General features: G+C 42.8%; 1 protein-coding gene across 1 annotated transcript in view; it reads left to right on the top strand.

Moving 5' to 3' along the window:
* Positions 1 to 11,422: 11,422 nt before the first annotated feature.
* Positions 11,423 to 13,793, top strand: part of zmp:0000000936 (interleukin-1 receptor type 1) — a 32,024-nt gene continuing 29,653 nt past the window's right edge. Inside the window, exon 1 of the mRNA XM_048239775.1 lies at positions 11,423 to 11,790. The gene's annotated coding sequence lies outside the window, so the exon portion shown is untranslated. The remainder of the gene's footprint in view (positions 11,791 to 13,793) is intronic.

The following is a 13,793-nucleotide window of genomic DNA, read 5'->3' as shown; positions in this document are numbered from 1 at the left end:
TTGGATACTGATATAAACGCTCTACTGCCACCCCCTGGACAAACATTATAGCTGTAACAGACTGAAATACTGAATACTACATAGGTCTTACATTTCTCCCCCACAAAATTAATGTTGTCCCCAACATATGGATATTTAGGCAGTACACAGCAAAGCTAACATTTCAACATGTAACAATAACAAAGGTTTTTTTCCGCTTCACTAGAACAACATCTACCTATGGTGGTTAACCATTTTCTTCCAGATGAAAACATACATTTTACACAGAAAACTGATTTTTTTTTTTTCCAACCCCGAAAGTCAACAAGTTCAAAGTTCCAGATCCCAAGTGCTCAAGTATGAAGTAGTTCAGGAATCATAGTTCAAACTGTCACAGTCCATATCGTCACAGTCTATAGTTCTCAGTCACAGTCCATGGTTTTCAATCAGTCCATGTATAGTCAAACAGGTCAAACAGTCCATAGTGTCATCACCGTCCATTAATAATATCCAACTGAGACAGGAGTGGGGTACATCACAGGTGGTCCCCACCAGTACGGGGTCAGCCAAGGTCCACTGTAATGTTCGTTCCATGGACTCAGTGTGTTTACATACACTGGGTTATTGTGCAGTTGAACAACACGACTGCTGGGTTGACCCAGGCTCTCATACGTCAGAGTCTCTCTGGGTCGCCTCACTCTTTGCGACCTTCGGACCGGAGTATCAGGCTGTGATGACTCCGGGCTGTCGGACTGTTCAACAGAGTCCGATCCCTCTGTTGGCTGCACTGTTTCTGGATCAGCACTCTCCTCAACAGCAAGCTCCTGCTCAGGACCCACAGAGCTGAATTCCACTTAATCAGGCTGTCTCACACTTTCAGGATGGAAAACTGGTTCAGGTGCTTGCTCTGTTTCTTCTGGCTGCTGATGCCTGTAACTGTGGGCCCAATAGTAGTCCTCCTCAGCAGAACTCTCAGAATCCTCATACGGCTGTACTGCTTCAGTTTGTCTGAGGCATTTTCTCAGGCCACCTCGTTTCTGTCTCTGATTCTGGGTTACATCTGGGATCGGTTCTTCCAGTGGTAACGCATTACAGGGCATTAACATATTGCGGTGGAGTATTCTGCTTCTGCCTGACCCACGTTCTGGCTTTACTTCATACACTGGACTATCTTTTCCCTTTTGGGCAACAACAATGTGTATCTGGTCTTCCCAATAAGCTCTTAGTTTCCCAGGCCCTCCCCGTTCTGACATATTTCTAACAAGGACCCTGTCTCCTGGCACAAGTACAGCACTTTGTCTTTTCCGGTCATAGTAGGCTTTACCTCTTCCAGTAGTTTTCACGATTGTCCTTGATGCAATGTCATATGCCTCCTTCATCTGTTTCTGCCAGTTGAGGGCATAGTCTTGATAAGACTTGCTTTCTCCCTCTATTTGAAGTCCAAAGATGAGGTCAATTGGCAGACGGGGTTTTCTTCCAAACAGCAAATAAAAGGGTGAGTAACCAGTAGCTTCACTAGTCGTGCAATTGTAAGCATGAATTACTTTATTCAAGTATGCACTCCAATGTGCTTTCTTTTCCTCATCCAGGGTTCTTAACATAGCCAACAGTGTTCGATTAAATCTCTCGACTGGGTTCCCCTGAGGATGGTAAGGTGTCGTCTTTGAATTTGTCATGCCTGTGTACTTTTGCAGCTTTCTGAACAACTCATTTTCAAATTCTTTACCTTGGTCATGATGAATCTTTGCAGGAAACCCAAATTTCAAAGCGAAATCATTGAAGATTTTGTCTGCAGCGGTCCTGCCAGATTTGTTGCGTGTTGGGTAGGCCTGGGCAAACTTAGTGAAACAGTCAATGACCACTAAAATATATTCATACCCTCCCCTGCTTTTTTCAAGATGCACATAGTCTATTGAAACCAATTCAAACGGTGCTGTTGCATGTACATGACACATGGGTGCTCTACTGACGACGGTGGGCTTCTTCTGTTTTATACATCTGCAGACTTTAGTTATGAAATGTTCAATATCACCTTGCATTCCTGGCCAATAAAATCTGTCTCTAGCCAAATTCAAAACTCGCTCTACGCCTAAGTGACCCATCTCAGCATGCAAATGTTTGTAAACCAGTTGCTTGTAATGTTCTGGAAGCACTATTTGTGTCCGAGATGCTGTTTTTCTTTTAAGTAGGCCTTCTTTGGACACAACCAACTTTTTCCATTCATGCAACAGCTGTTTCACTTTCACTGGTTCTTGAAACATTGTTTTCCTATCAGGTTTTTTTCCTCTTTTTTAGTTGCAATACTCTGTTTAAGACCGGATCACATAACTGAGCTTGTACCAGTTCATGCTGTGACAAACGCAACTCTGTTCCATGTTTCTCTTCCCCAGCACCATCATGAACTGCAGGGGTTACGGTAACAGCTGTAATCAACATCATTCTGTCTCTCAGTGGCATTGACAACAGCGCTGATCACTTCAGGTGAACACTGCTCTGTACACTCACCCATGTAGTCCTCCATGTCCCGGTGTGGGGGACAGGAAGTCGGCGTCGATGTTCACTTTTCCAGGTCTGTACTTCAAAGTGATGTTAAAGTCTGCTAACTCTGACACCCATCGATGCCCCCGTTGCATTCAACTTCGGCCGTCGTCATCACATAGGTGAGTGGGTTGTTGTCACTGTAAACAGTTACTGCAGGAGCATAAAACAGGTAATCTCTGAAGCGTTCTGTGACTGCCCATTTCAGGGCTAAAAACTCCAGCTTTCCTGAATGTAGTCTGTAGTTTTTTTCTGCAGGTGTCAAGGTACGTGAACCGTAACCTATCACTCGAAGTTTACCTTCTTGCCTTTGATACAACACAGCTCCTAGTCCCTCCTCAGAAGCATCAATATGCAGAATAAATGGATCCTCAAACTTTGGATAGGCCATAACAGGTGGGTTAGTCAGTGCACTAGTGAGATACTCTAAGGCATGTTGGTGTACAGGTTTCCAGTTTACCTTTTGATGTGGTGGTGCTTGTCCAGCTCTCTTTAATTTTCTGGTGTTCTTGTTCCCAGGATTTATGGCAGGCTCCTCAGTCAACAGGTCATAGAGACATTTTGCATGGCGAGAGAAATCTTGCACATAACCTCTGTAGTACCCCAGGAAGCCCAAAAGTTTCCTTAATTCTTTGACATTAGTAGGTGGCTTATTTTTCAATGCTTGTACAGCTTCAACTTCTTTCTCGTCCATTCTATAGCCCTCTGCTGAAATCACTTTTCCAATGTAACGAACTTCATTTTTAAACAGGTCACACTTATCAGGTCTTAATTTGATGCCATACTCCTTCTGTCGCCTCAGAACACACTTGACATCCTCAATGTGTTGTTCAAATGTTTTGCTATAGACTAGCACATCATCGAGGTACGGGATGCAAATTTGGTCTCGTAGCCCCTCTAAACTTTCCTCCATACTACGCTGAAAAGCTGCAGGCCCGTTAGTCAACCCAAATGGGATTCTATTCCATTCATATAGCCCCCAAGGAGTTGTAAAGGCTGTGAATGGTTTTGAGTTCTCACTTATGCTGCCCTGATGATACGCCTTACCCTGATCTAGTACACTGAACCAGGCATTACCCCCAAGGCCATCAATGATCTCCTGGATACGGGGTATAGGGTGTCTATCAGGAAGGGTTTTTTTGTTAATCTCACGAAAGTCCACACATAGTCTTAAGCCACCGTCCTTTTTCCTGACACACACTACTGGAGATGCATAGGAAGAGTTGGATTTTCGAATGAACTCTTTCTTCAGCAAATCCTGCAAATGATTTTTCACTTCTTCGTACAGAGGACGTGGAATGGCATTGTATGTTTTAGCCACTGGGATATTATCTGTGAGTTTAATGTCCATTTTCAGATTTTCAATATAGCCAATCTCATCTTTAGTTCTAGCAAAGGTGCCAGACTCTTCTCTGAGCATTGCTCTTACAATGGCTTGCTGCGCGTTTGTTAAATGTTCAAGGTTTACAGGGGGATCCCACACAGTGTCTCTGGTTTTACTTACTTGTCCGTCTGATGTTGTGGTATCTATCCGCTGGGTAGAGGCTACTGAAACTGTTTTTCGCCCTTCAGTGCATACAGGATAACAGTCTTTCACTTTCTGGACACGGCCTATAACTGCTCTGGGTGGCAAGGAGATTTCATGGTTAGTAGCATTGTAAACATTGACATTAATTTTGCGAGGCTTGTGAAGGTTTACTAACTGACAGTGTATCTCCAACCCCTCATTCAATAACATTCCTTCATCTGGTTCAAACAGCATCTTTGCGTTGAGATCTTCAAATACCGCATTTGACGTAACAGCCAATTTGTTTCCATTGTCCACTCAGAATGGTCAAGGGTGTCTTTTCAGTTTTGACTTGATACCCGTCATTGTCATCTGCCTCCTTCTGGATGAGACTGAGCAATGCCTCAGCTTTTCCTTTTCCCAGCCTCAATGCATTTCTCAGCAGATACACACTGTCTGTAGTCTCTGAAGTGCCCCTGTCAATGTTCTTCATGACTTGTTCAATGACGTTAAAACCAACAATCGGTTTCTCCCCCACATCTTTACTAACTAACATTGGCACCAACATGCATGAAGTTACTTTAGACTTTGGTTCAAACAGACTGAAATTCACTTCCACCCACCCCTGAAATGGAATTTCTGTGTCATTTGCTGCTTTCAAATTCAACAGTTCTTCATTTTCTAGCAGGTCACTGATGGGCTGAATTGGGGTGTTCGGCAAATGCTTAGACTTCCATTCTTCACTCATAATTGAGACTTGCGCTCCTGTATCCCACAGCGCTTGAGTTTTAACGTTGTTCATTGTACACCACACTAAACACTTTTTGCCAATTAATTGTGCAATGTTTTTGCGCCTGGTAGGCCAATGATCATTTTCATAGCTTGCTGTCCTACACTGTTGGGGTACAGTCTGATGGTTTGCAGTGTGGCTTACAATTTGCTTTCTATGTCCTACTGTGCCAATGTGTGGATTGTCCCCACACATTTTCAACTCACCCAGTGCACGTGGGTCCGATAGCAAGCTTTGTTGACCAGCGTGGTTGTGGGACTTCTCTGCAGAAGAGGCCATGACTCGTCCCTCAGTCACAACCTCCGGCTGTTTTCCGACCACCTACGGCTGTTCTCCAGTCTGCATCCCCTAGACCAGTGAGAGTCACTGCCACACTTGAAACAATGGTTACAGTCGGGTGCTTCCTCCTGCTGACACTTGTTGCACTGTCTTTTGGGTCTTCTACTCACTGATGTAGCAGGTCTGGTAGAAGGCCTAGCACCAGTTCCTCTCTCACGTTGGACAGTCTGGACTAATGAAGCTACTTGACAGGTAAGCTCCCTGATAACAGAATTGCTCTCCTCCAATTTAGAAAACAAGGGGTTCTCTCTGGCCTGTTTAGTAGCTCGGACTGGGGCCACATTAGGCACATCCGCATTGTCAGTCAATTCCACTGAATTCACACTAACCTTGAGAGATGTTCTGGCAACTGTTTTTGTTTTCTGAGCCCGCTCATTTTCATTGTACTGTGCAATCTGCATTTTCTCTAGTAGCAGTTCATCACTGATGTCTACATTTTGCAGATAACTTCTCATTTCTGCTCTTATGTTATCATTTGACAAGCCTGTCACAATGGATTGAAAACACTGGCGTTGCACTAACTCACAGTTGTATTTCAGGCCTGATGGAGCTCGCTCTGATGCATTCAATACTCTCTGCCGCAGGTCCAGCACTCGAACAATAAAATCCAGAGTTGTTTCGCATGGACCCTGCACGGCTTTAGCTAATTGCTGGTACAAATCAGTGGCATCTTTTTCAGCATAGTGAGCACGTAATATGTGTCTGAGAGTCTGTAGAGTTAAGTCTGTTTTGCCCTCTAAATAACTCCTCAGTTTCACTCCAGGACTCACTGCACGGATTACCGCCTCCACTATTTCCAAATCAGGATAGCCTTTTCTTAAACCATTTTCAATTTGATGTTCAAGGCTGGTAAAAGTCAATTTATCTTTTTGGTTTGCCTCACCAATTTGTCCGCTGATTTTGAAGTCCTTTCTGTAGCCATTCCATGCCACACTGTAATTCTGGCTCCCGATCGACTCTCTGCCCCTATGAGGTGCATTGCTCCTCCCTCTTGGCATGGTCTCCGACTCCCGCGCTTGCGGTGACTGCATAGCCTCTGTCGTGGATTCTGCGGTGTGACCCTCAGGCTCAGTAGCAGGCTTCGGTGCACCTTCCTGCTGTATGTTGCTCACAAAGTCCATCAATTCCAAAAGCACTGACATGCCTGTATCCTCTGACTCCAATAAATCATCATGATCACAGAACTCCATCACATGTTTAATCAATGCACGTCGGCTTTTCCGGTTAATGTCTGCATCTTCACTGTTCTTTGTCTGACAATGTAGACACACGTGTATACACACACGTTGCAATTGTTCCACTGATAATCCGAGCAGTGTTTTTTCAATGTCATTTAATAATTCTTCGCGTGTTTCAGACATTTTCTTGAATGACTGACACTAAAAAGTAGAATGGGGTCTTGGGCTTCAGCTAGATATCAACGTTATCCTGACGTAAGCTAGCTCCAAACTTTTGCTAACTCAGCTAACAGTTATATCTCTTCCACTTCCCTCAACAAGAGTACCTTTTTAGTATCCGTCTCCAATGTCTCTCACTGCAGAATAAACATCCCCGTACGGGCCACCAAATTATTACACCGCTGGCATCGACTTGAAATAAGGACACCGGTGTTAGAAAAGTTCGTCGTTTATTCTGCTATTCAGCACACTTCAGAACCCACGTTAAAACTGAACACACTCTTCTTCTTTTCTACTAGCCATAGCATTTTGGATACTGATATAAACGCTCTACTGCCACCCCCTGGACAAACATTATAGCTGTAACAGACTGAAATACTGAATACTACATAGGTCTTACACTTAGTTGTGTTTTTTTATTATTATATACTTTTAATTACTTTTTTCTGCTGTTAGTGAATGTGTGTGTGTTGCCTGTATGCTACTGAGACCTTGAATTTCCCCTGGGATCAATAAAGTATCTATCTATCTATCTACATGGACAATAAACTGGACTGGTCAGCCAACACAGATGCGCTGTATCGGAAAGGGCAGAGTCGGCTTTACTTCCTGAGGAGGCTGTGGTCATCCACCGTCTGCAGTAAGCTCCTCTGGATGTGTGTCTGTCATTGTCATTGTGCTCTATTGTCTTACCATCCCTGCCCCATGTCTGCAGTAAGCTCCTCTGGATGTGTGTCTGTCATTGTCATTGTGCTCTATTGTCTTACCATCCCTGCCCCATGCCCTCTCTTCTTGTCTTTTCTTCTATTCTTTCCCTCATTTTATTATGGTGGGTTAAGCTTATTTTCACTTGTTTGTATTTTTTATAGTACATCTTATGTGTAAAGTGTTGTTTTATCTTTTAGGTCTGCAATGATGTGTGTAGAGTTTCTTGTAGGCACATCTGGCCTGTTAACATCGGCCCATGGACAACAGATGCAAAATAGCCATTTTGGCTAATTCTGGCACATTTACATTTTTATGTTCATTAATGTGCACTGTCCATGTCTAAATAAACCTTAAACCTTGAGCTGTGGTGTGCTGGGGAGGGGCATTAAGATGGCGCTGGGTGAATGAAAGGGGAACTGCGGACGATTTCAACACCTACTGTAGCTCTGCTGCTTGTGGTCACGGAGTGCTGTAACTAGCGAGAGAAACGGTGTTGCCTACACGAGTTATGCTCCTGCTCGAGTTCGCATCCACACGGCTGAAACAGAGCAGGCTTTAAACGTGCTTTTAGCCTCTTAAAGAAGCCCTATGCAGGTCTGGTTATTCCTTCGCTGTTTCTGGGTTTTCGCCGGATTTGGGCTCGCATTTTTCATGACACAGCTCCCCCTGCAGCTTCGGTAGCAAATGACTGCTGCGCTAAACTGCCGTGCAAAGGCAAAAGGCCGTAACTTCAATTTTATCAAAAATGAGTTTTTGTCATTTTTGGAACAATGGGCATCAATTTTATCATGTGGACAAATATCTTGAGTCAATTTTGTTGTTTTCTTATCAAAATAAGATGCTGTTTTTGCCGTAACTTCAAAAAGCAGAGGGTAAGCCAAGGCATAGCCCGTAACATCAGTTGTGGTTCTTTAGCTTTGTTTCGCGGCTCTATAGAACGCTGGAATTAAGTTACAGTGCACCGTAATTTCAGCGCAGCAAACCATATTAACATTGGTGGTGGGTAAAACAAAGGCAGAGTGTCTTATGCCTATGTATTGTATGTAGGCCTAATTGAAGCACTTCAGCCACACTTCAATAAAGTGAAAAGAAAATGTTGCAGTGGTTGTTTTACTATCTAGCATTAACTACTTCAGATTTTGTGAAATTCAGCTAGGATGTAGCCTAGTTAGCTAGTTAACTGTTCCTGATCCACAAATAGCCTACATGATAGATGTTGTGCCAGGCAACTGTAAGACACCATAAATGTCTCAAAGCCTGGATACTATTAACTAGTAGCCTAGTACACGTTTTCTCGTGCCATACAGGGTGGCTAGCTGCCTGCCAATCTGCAAGTCCACTCACTGGCAGAAAACAAAGCGAAAGGGTTGGGGACGCCTCGATACACCTCCCCGTCCCTCCCCGGCGAGGAGAACATGTCGCACACAAACTAACCCAGCAGATAGAACTTAGATCGCAGCTTACCTTTAAAAAAATCCATGGAAAACAACATCCACTGAGAAGACAAATCCATTGTTTAAATCCATCACAAGTTTTCAGCAAGCCCATTCGCAATATAATTATGTGCAGGCTAGCTAGCCTAAAATCTATCAAAGTGCAACGTTGTTCGGATGTTGTCATTCAATTTTAAGTGTCGCTATGAGTAAGCTATTAGCTAAAGCTAGACAGTGTTGGTTGCAAAATATTTGACTCCCATACTTAACAAAACTACACAGCATGTCCTTAAGTCGATGTCCCTTTAATTTGTCAAGAAAGAAATCCAATCAATATGTGACTCCTCCGTCACCCACGACACAGACAGTAAATTATTATGTGTCCATGAGTAGCAAAATTCCTGTAATTGCATACGTTTCCAATGGCATTGGCTTGGATCATGTTGTGGCTGTTTTTTTGTTTTCTGGCTCTTAAAGTGTTATTTTACTTAAATGAAGTACAACGATAAAGTTTTAAAATGTTCCAGTGTAGCCTTCTCATTATTTTGTATTTTGTAATATGTTGTGGAGGCCTAATATTAAGCCTTACTAGACAAAACTCACTAAATGTTATCTTAAGGCTATCATTGTTATCATATAAATGTTTCTATAGAGTGATAAAAGTCCAAATGGTCAATAAATTAGAAGTTAAGGTATTTTGCCTTTGTATGACCCCTTATTGTTTTGCAGATAATGCAAAAGCAGAATACAGTAACTTCCAAATAAGGGTCAAAGGTCAAGTTTGAGCTGATTTTTTTTCCATGTAGATACATGTATTCATTATGACAATTACTTGGCAAATTTTCAGTGTCCTACCTATCATACAATTGGCTGGACAACAAAAAAACTTTAAAGTCATTTTTCTCAGTTTCACACTCTGGGGAGTTAAGGTCTTTTGCCTTTGTAGGGCAGTAAACCCCTACTAGCTAGCGAGCTAGCCATCAAGAAACCAAGCTAAACACATACAGGGCTCACAATAAAACGGTCGAGCAAACACATTGTTCAAGAGACTATCAAATCACATTACAAAAACGAAGTTCACCCAAGGGTAGGCTACTTACAATTTCAACAGCAACAAAGCCAAGTCGGAGTCCGTTTTGCAGTCTTCTTAGAAACTACAATCTGACTACATTTTCGTGGCGCGATTGGATACTTCCGCTGAGTTACAACCCGATGTGTTCGGACCGCAACCAGAAAGTTGCATATTCCGTTTTTCCGCGGAGAAGCACTAGGGGGATACGAAGCACCCACCTACGACCCAAAAAGTGTTGTAGAATCATCAGAACGACTTTCAACCTGCATAATTATGGTCATTTTTGCTAAAATTGTTGCATAGGGCTTCTTTAACATGGTTGAGATGTGATTACGCCTACAAGTGCCTAACCATGTGAACTGATTCCTTCTCAGTGAACACAGTGAATATGACTGCAGTAGAAATGCATAAAAGTTGTGCTAATCAGCCAGTGCACACACGTCTGTCCAGTTCTATGTGTGGTGGGTATTATTTATCTATTTACTGTATGTGTGGTGGCTATTATTTATCTATTTGCTGTATGTGGTTTATCTGAGTATTGTCTGTGTGGGTTATTATAATATGGTCTCTACATGTGCACAACTGGACAGATAGGCTACATAAGCATTTCACTATATAGGAAGTATATATATAAAAAAAATTAACATATATTTTCCATGAAATAGTCCAAACTTTCATTTTCAACATTTTATATGTTGGCCTTTTTGCTGCTTAAATATGCCATTGTGAATGACAATTTAATTGTTAATTTTATTTGAATGTGTTAATTAAGGGATTCCTTGATTAAGGGGAAATCAAAAAGAGCTTTTCTCCTTAATCAATGTTAATCTATGCCCTTTTCTACTGAAAAACGACTTCATTATTAGGGATTTAAAGTAAGGCCTACTGTATACAAGGGGTGAAATGAAGGGATTTAAGGTCCAAAGTAAGGCCTAGCCTATACAAGGGGTGAAATGAAGGGATTTGTTTTGTAGTGGGTGAGTATTTGTATTCTTAAAGTTACGTTTCCAAAGCAGCATGGCATCATATCAGAAACCTCCACTCTACTGTGTGTGACTCTTCACTGGAAGAATGATCTCGTTCTCCGGTCTGTGAGAGGATTAGACGCGGGCAGTAGGCTACATGGTGCCTCTAGGCGGTTCACTTCCTGGCGCCGACGTCTATTGCATCCGTGTTTGTGGATCACCTCCGGCCTCTGCAACACATTCTACACTGAATCAGCGCGTGGGCATATTGAATGAACACAACCTCGCACTCGCCACGTGTCTTAAACAAGCCACCGGCACTCAGCCCAGTGTGCGCGATCTCCCAACACGCCTGTAGAACAGACGCATACAGGTGACATGTGTAGGGCAGGCGACACCGCGTGGGGGAAAGTAGCCTATTTCTGTGTTTTCAAAGTACAATACAATAATGAACACCACAATTTGCATCTGAATTTCTTAACAATTGTTATGTCTCATCAAATACAAAATCTCTCTCTCTCTCTCTGTGTGTGTGTGTGTGTGTTTGTGATGATGACACGTTTTGTGTTTTCTGCATGTGCTCTCTCTCTCTCTCCCTCTGTATGTGTGTGTGTGCGCGTGTGTGTGGTGATGTGCTGTAAGTGCTCTCTCTCTCTCCCTCCCTGTGTGTGTGTGTGTGTGTGTGAGTGTGGGTGTGCTGCTGGACAAGGCGTCCAGTCACCGCCCCGTGTTGCTCAACAGCGCGAGTGTGGAGTTGAGGAACCAGAGGAAGTTGCGACATTCCAGTTGGCTCACCCCTGACAGACAGCGGAGCACCAGAGATCCGTCTTCCCAGCGGAGCACCAGAGATCTTCCCGGCGGAGCACCAAAGATCGGTCTTCCTAGCGGAGCACCAGAGATTGGTCTTCCCAGCGGAGCACCAGACATCGGTCTTCCTAGCGGGACCACTGTGTCAGCGGAGCCGGGAGCGTACTATCTCGCCAACAGAAGCTTCGTGATTTGATATCACGTGTCCTTGTCGTGTTTTGCGAGTGGAGTCCCGCGCTGTTCCCCGTATCGCAGGTATGGTGTGTGTCAGTTGTTCCGTTGGGTCGGGATAACATATGACTCTCGTGATAACACGTTTTGTGTTTTCTGCATCTGTGTGTGTGTATGTGTGTGAGGTTATGATGGCACGTTTTGTGTTTTCTGCATCTGTGTGTGTGTATGTGTGTGAGGTTATGATGGCACGTTTTGTGTTTTCTGCATCTGTGTGTGTGTATGTGTGTGAGGTTATGATGGCACGTTTTGTGTTTTCTGCATCTGTGTGTGTTTTCTGCATCTCTGTATGTGTGTGTGTGTGTGAGAGAGTGTGTGTGTGTGTGTGTGTGTGTGTGTGTGAGTGAGTGAGTGTGTGTGTGTGTGTGGTTATGATGGCGCGTTTTGTGTTTTCTGCATCTGTGTGTGTGTGTGTGTGTGTGTGTGTGTGTGAGTGTGTGTGTGTGTGAGTAAGAGGAAAAGTACAAGGAGGGAAAAGGAGTTGGAAGATAGAAGGAAGTGTGTGTGTGTGTGTGTGTGTGTATGTGTGCGTGGGTGTGTTTGTGTTTGTGTGTGTGTGCATGTATATGTGTGTGTGTGCATGTGTATGTGTGCGTGTGTGTGCGTGTGCCTGTCTGTGTGTGTGTGCGTGTGTGAAACGAGTGTGTACGTCTGTGTGTGTGTGTGTGTGTGTGAAACGAGTGTGTATGTGTGTGTGTGTGTGTGTGTGTAACTGACGGGTGTCGGGGATGCAGAAAGGGACGTTCACACAGGGCTGCCATCACAGGGACTTTATTCTGAGTCTGGTGTTAAAATTCCAGTGTTGAGTGGGAAACTGCATGTATGTGTGTGTGTGCATGTGTGTGTGTATGTGTGTGTGTGTGCATTTCTTGAATTTCCCCCTGGGGATCAAAAAAGTATCTATCTATCTACCTATCTATATATCTATCTACCTATCTATCTATCTATCTATCTATCTATCTATCTATCTATTTATACCATGGAAAACCATGGTGCATGCAAAGTAACTTTACATACACAGTTGTTCCACCAGCCCACCACCAGGTTGCAGCGCTAACAGCTCTTATATACTGTGTGTGTATATATTATGGCTGTCAATCGATTAAAAAAATTAATCAAATTAATTACATACTCTGTGATTAATTAATCTAAATTAATCGCATATATAATTTTTGCTGTGAAAGTATTTTAAATATTTAAATTCAAATGAATCATTGAATAATCAGCATAAGTGAAATAAAGTTCAAAAATTATTTTATTATTATTTTCATGGTTCAAATAATGGCCATACTAATCTATGATATGACCTAATATGCTGAGGAAATATATTCAAAAGTGCTTCGGGAAGAAGTTTTTTTTTCACATACAAGGCATTTCAGGCCACAGATATAACCTAGGGGACACAATGAAAATAAATTAACACTCCTCTCAATGTCAACACAATTTCTTTGCATTGATGTGCGACTTTAGAGTTGATGAACTCCGGTGATATGCAAATTCCTTGCTGCAGACATTGCAGAGGACTTTATTTTAATCAACACTTTATTTTTATCAACACCATCAGGCCGTTTTTTAAAAGTAAATGTTCCAATCAATGATCTAAGCAGCACATTTTCTTCTCTCCCCTTCATTTTACAGTCTAATTTTTACTGACTAGAACGGGGTCATTCCACGTCAATTCCACCAGGGCCCACACACTTAGGTCTCAAAAAATTCTGAAAAAATCACCAGGTGTACCTATGTTACCCAGGAGACACACTGTAAAATGTATTTTATGTAAGATCAATACTTTACAAGATACAGCCAGTTTTACGGGGGGAGGGGGTGTCGATTTTGTTCAGCGTCTTTTTTTTGTCAAAGTTCATAAGCCCATAGAGCAAGAACTAAACCATGTAGGAGGCTCAAATTTTGAATGCTGGAACATAAATAGGAATAGTATGTAGCAAAATCGTCATGTTTGGTCTGGATGATCCTGCATGGTCATAGCCGTCCCTCAAAGTTGATCAAAATTTTATTGGAGTTTTGGC

This window comes from Alosa alosa, chromosome 3 (genome assembly GCF_017589495.1).
Source record: "Alosa alosa isolate M-15738 ecotype Scorff River chromosome 3, AALO_Geno_1.1, whole genome shotgun sequence".
In the NCBI taxonomy this organism is placed as follows: Eukaryota; Metazoa; Chordata; class Actinopteri; order Clupeiformes; family Clupeidae; genus Alosa; species Alosa alosa.
Note: the sequence above shows the minus strand (reverse complement) of the source record. Positions and strands in the feature narration are given on the sequence as shown.